Source organism: Quercus suber, unplaced genomic scaffold (assembly GCF_002906115.3).
Source record: "Quercus suber isolate HL8 unplaced genomic scaffold, Cork oak 2.0 scaffold_1184, whole genome shotgun sequence".
Lineage (NCBI taxonomy): Eukaryota > Viridiplantae > Streptophyta > Magnoliopsida > Fagales > Fagaceae > Quercus > Quercus suber.
In genome coordinates this window covers 38,309-43,648 of record NW_027070583.1, presented here as the reverse complement: position 1 = coordinate 43,648, position 5,340 = coordinate 38,309, and the positions used below count along the sequence as shown (strand labels likewise).

Here is a 5,340-nt window from a genome sequence, read left to right as displayed (position 1 = left end):
AATATATTTTATTTAATGGTTGAGGTTAAAAATTATTTTTCAACTTTCAATTTCAGCCATTAATTACAATTGCATTAAGTATTGCACATGATCTGAATCCGGTCATGTTACAAGGATTTGGATTTGGTGCAATTTTCCTCACACATCAATTTTTATCTCATTTTTTAACTTTTTTCAAAAATTTTATTTTAATGGTTGAAATTGGAAGATACTCTTTTCAACTTTCAATCTCAATCGTTTATTACTATTGCATTAGGTGCACTTGATCTTAATCCATATTACAAAGGATATGCAATACCTTGCCTCTTTTTCTTAACTTTTAATATTTTTTGTGTACGTAGACATTGTAACTCTATTGGTGATGTGCAATACCTTACCTTTTTTTACTTAGTTTTTAACTTTTCATGTAACCGTAGCATAGGCATTGTAACTCTGTTGGTTATTCACTTGCAAGATGACCAATTTTGTTTCCCTAATTATTAGTCTAGATGGATGATGTTTCACTAAATGTCAAAGCTATATTTTAGGCTAATTTAAAAACCCTCTCTTAATAAATAGAAAAACCCACATTTACCCATCTGTCCTTTTGGTTCAACATATACGTGAAATTTGCCAACTTTCTCACAAATTCACTTCACATTATGCCCAATCTATTATCCATCAAATTTGGTCAACTTCAAGGCATCTTTGAAGGACCAACCTAGTCAACCGGTCAAAGTCACAAGCTTTATATTCCAAACACAAAGAATCATCAAACTTCTACTTTGAGTTTAACAGAGAGAGTTAAAATATATATATTTGTGATGTTTCATACTAGGTTTATGTGTATTAATATTAAAGTATATTTAAAGTTCTATTTCACAATTCACCCTACATTCCATCTTTTATCTTAACATACAACCTATTAATTAAAACAATATAAGCACCCTTTAAAAATATAAACCAACCACCTAAAAACCACAAAAACTAGCAGTTGCTACCACCACCGCCCACAACCCACAAATGCACATAAACCAATCTTAAAGGCCCACACCACGATCACAAGACCCACCAAATACACAACCCACACACCACCATTGTACCAACCCATGAGCCGCCAACAACCCACAACTCACAATGCCTCCATTACATGATCCATGCCACCACCATCACACCACGCATGATTAGAGAGAGAAAGAGAAGTGAGAGAGACAAGATACAAAGAGAGGGACGAAAAAGGGAGACAGTGAGTCACAGAGAGAGAGAGAGAGAGAGAGAGAGAGAGAGAGAGAGAGAGAGAGAGAGAGAGAGAGTAAAAACAATAATAATAAAAAAGTTTTGTAAACTCTAAGAGTTTACTATAGGATGATGCTAAACTTTTCCAATTATAAGAAACCGGATGTAGCCTGGATTTTGTATTAGGTGTTCTAGAATATATAGCAATTTTGGCATTATAGACATTCCAAATCTAATGATAAGCCCATGTAGACTTACCCTAACTCCTATAATCCTTATATATACATGACTTAGATTCCTTGTAATATATGCACTTGCCTTTTGAACTTTATTTTCCTTTTTTATAGGTAAACAAAAGGAAGACGCTAAAAGTCCTATTAATTTTATTACAATAACTTAACAAGCTTACATAGAATGAAGTAAAATTCAAAATTCCTAGTATCATTCATATGGTAAAAATTGTCAATCTTGCTGGAGGAAATTTTTTTTTTTTTTTTTTTTTTTTTACGAGCTAATCACATAAAATATTATTGGATCTTCTCAGGAATGGAATAAAACATAAAAAACAATTAATATGAAGCCTAAGTATCAATTTAGGCTAAAACCCAAATTATACGTTTTAAGTTTGGATGAATTATCCGTTTCTATTCCTAATACTTTTTATTTATCATTTTAGTTCTTAAGCTTTAAATTTCTCAACCAAGTTAGTTATTTTACTATTATTGTTTATAAAATTAACATTGTTTCATCATGTTTAAAAACTTAGTGAAAATAACAGTTTAGGATCATTGTCAATTTGTTATGAACATTTTGTTAGTTTGGTATTTATTATTTTCTATTTGCAATCAATTTTCTTTAATAATGGGTTTCAGTTAGCTCAACTGATAAAGTCTCTAATGGTTGTACAATAAATCTGGAGTTCAATCCCCGTCTACACCAAAAACTAATTGGTATTTTGGTCTGATGATGAAGAGCTATTATTAAGAGCAGACGTCATAGATTGAAACTCTCTAAAAAATATTTTCTGAAGAGCTATTATCAGAAGCGGATGCCATAGATTAAACTCTCTAAAAAAAAATTTCCTTTAACGAATTGATTGTGGGAACCAAATTAACTGTAAATTAAAAATAAAAGGAATTAAATTGACAACTATCAAATCATAAATAACCAAATTGAAAGTGACTCAACATGTAAGGATCTATTTTCAAAAAAAAAAAAAAAAAAGATTTTTTAACTTTCTATTATTCCTTAACAAACATTATAGACGAAAATGGACAGAAAAACCAATTTGATAAAATTTGAAGTTTTTAATTGTTTAAGGATTAAAATAATAAAAGTTAAACTTTAAATAAACAAATAAATTGACAATTCACCCAAAAGGCCAAAACTTAAAAACGGCGTAGTTTAAATTTTGGTTCGGCCAACATTTTTCTTTGAAGAAAAACAAACCAATGCTTACAACTTGGAAGTTGAAACTCACACACTCTTCCTTTCTTCAACTCTCTCTCTCTCTCATGGCGGACTCTCTATAGCTTCACACAGAATCCGCACGTCCAAAGTCCTCACTCAATGGCTCATCTTCCAAGACGGACTCACTCAATCCTTCTCGTACTCTCCTTCCAAATCTGCTTCTCCACAATCTTCGCCGTCTTCGGATCGGTTTTCCAAGAAGAATTCTCGGAAGAGTTGCTTCTGAAACCACTGCCCGATCGGAAAGTATTGGCGCACTTCCACTTCGAAACCACAGCTCCTCCGCTCTCACCTCCCATGGCCGCCACCACCACCTCTTTCCAAAGCCATTGCTCAACTTGTATGTCATTATTCCATTTCCTTCACCTCTGTTTTCTTTTTCTTTTTCTTTTTCTTTTTTTTTTATAATGAGAAACTGAGAATTTTGTTGGATCTTGCAGTTTTGGTCGTCTGGGTCTTTTGCTTTACGCTTTATTTGTTAATTCCAAGTTGGGTTTTTTGGTTTTTTGAGTATTTGTATTGTACCCAAAAAGCAAAAATATTGATATCTGTGAGTAGCAGTGCTAAATTGGAAGAGAAAAAAAAGGGTATCTGTTTTTATTTTGTAATTTTTTGGGGGTGTATCAAACTCACAATCACTTGCCCCTATAGAAGCTGAATTAGATAAGTAATACCCATTTTGGATATAGGGACTAGGGAGGGACAACTTACTTTTGTGCTATGAGACTAATGTTCTACACTTAACTACAAGTCTTGTGTTGTTCAATTACATATCCTGGAAATTGTGACCATTTGCTGTTTTGAAATTCAACTTTACATTATTAACTTATTCTCAAGTGAAGACCTTGAATGCAATGGGGTTGCAATTCATAATGTTCTAGCCTTTTTTTATGAAATCACACCCCTCCCTTTCTGGTACCTTTGATTGGCAAACAAAGTCAAGGTAATACTAATCAATAAGTCTAGGGACACAATATTTTTCAAAACTACTTATATGGCATGTTGTGATTGGTGTACTCCAGTGGGAGTGATGTTGCTTTAATCACAACAGGCCAAGCCATAAAAGTTGTGAAAATATTGTGTTCCTAAGATTACTCAATACTAATTGCCGCCTTAGGTTTCTCTTTTGTTTTTCTTTGCCCCCAAATAACAGGCTCAACCTAAAATTAAGGTGATTTTTGTAATATCTTGAATATTCTAAATGACTCCTGAAATAGTATTGCTTGGACAGGTTCAGAAATTTCACGTTAAGGAAATGGAATTATCTTCACACAAGGCCGATGGAACTATGATCGCTGGGGTGGATTTGACCCCATCTCAAGCAGCAATGCAAAGCCTCCTGGAGTAGAGTTGTGGGCTGTCTTTGATGTCCCTAAAGATCAGGTTGATGCTTGCTGGAAGAATTTAACCCATACTCTTTCAGGTCTTTTTTGTGCTTCCATAAACTTCCTAGAGTCTTCTACAACTTATTCTGCTCATGAATGGGGCTTTCACCCATCTTCAGGCAGCTTGAGGTATGGTACATTACCCCGTGAGGCTGTTTGCACTGAGAACCTAACTCCCTGGTTGAAGCTACTTCCATGTCGAGACAAAGCTGGGCTTTCTGCCTTATTGGACAGACCTTCCATATATAGAGGATTTTATCATTCTCAACGGTTGCGCTTGGCCTCATCTGAATCTCATTCAAGCGGCGTGGAATCAGGAATTGTACTAGAACAAGCACTTACAGTTGTTCTTCAACCTAATAGTCACAAATGAGTAAAACTTTTTTGAGCGAAACAAAATTGCAAACCAAACTGGTCTTTGAGTTCAATTTTTGGGAGGAAAGTCACAGGAAGATGTGTTCTTGCAAAGTCTAGTAATGTTTACCTTCAACTTGAGAGAGGCTTAGTCACTGAGCTTGAGAATCTGCAGAAGGACAATGTGATAACTGGGCCTGATCATGTAGGCTCTGGAGGGTTGAAGGATAACCCTGGTTTTGAATTGTCTGTTAGGCCAGACAAGGTGTTTAAAGAAGTAAATAGCTTGCATAGGAAGAGCTCATCTGTTCTTTATGAATATTCAATTGAGAGGTATAGTGCTTTTGAGCCATTTGATTGCAAATAATCTAGCTTTTAGCTCTTTGTAATGCATTTAACATAAAAAATAAAAATAAATAAATTAGAAAAAAACATAAATGTTATCAAAAACTATATCTTTTGACAAACACTATTCAAATAAGTTACTGAAAATAGACAATTCCCAAATGAAAACTATATATTATAGATTTTGCTATTGTTGTCCTTAATACACCTTTTCCCTAGGGCCTGCCCATTTCTATGGAAGGATAATTTTTTTTCTTTATAGTATTTTATGGTCAATAAAACTAGAGAGAAATATGTATTTTGTGGAAGTTGTGCTAATACAGGAAAAAAGTTTTCAAAAAATATTCTCAAAGAACTTGAGGTAAGCAACAACCAAGAATAGAAGAGAGACTAATGGGTTTTTATTTTATTTTAAATTTTATCAAGTGATAATTTAATAATTTTTTCATTATTCTTGATTTGAGGTTTAATACCTTTCTCAAGAATTTTCCATGACTCAAAAAATTATGCATGTCTTCATAGGTAGAAAGGATGTCAAGAATTGGATTGCCACCAGAAAGTCCATCTGTAA

General features: G+C 33.6%; 1 pseudogene; it reads left to right on the top strand.

Moving 5' to 3' along the window:
• Positions 1-2,637: 2,637 nt before the first annotated feature.
• On the top strand, positions 2,638-4,782 carry LOC136065815 (uncharacterized; annotated as a pseudogene).
• Positions 4,783-5,340: the final 558 nt, after the last annotated feature.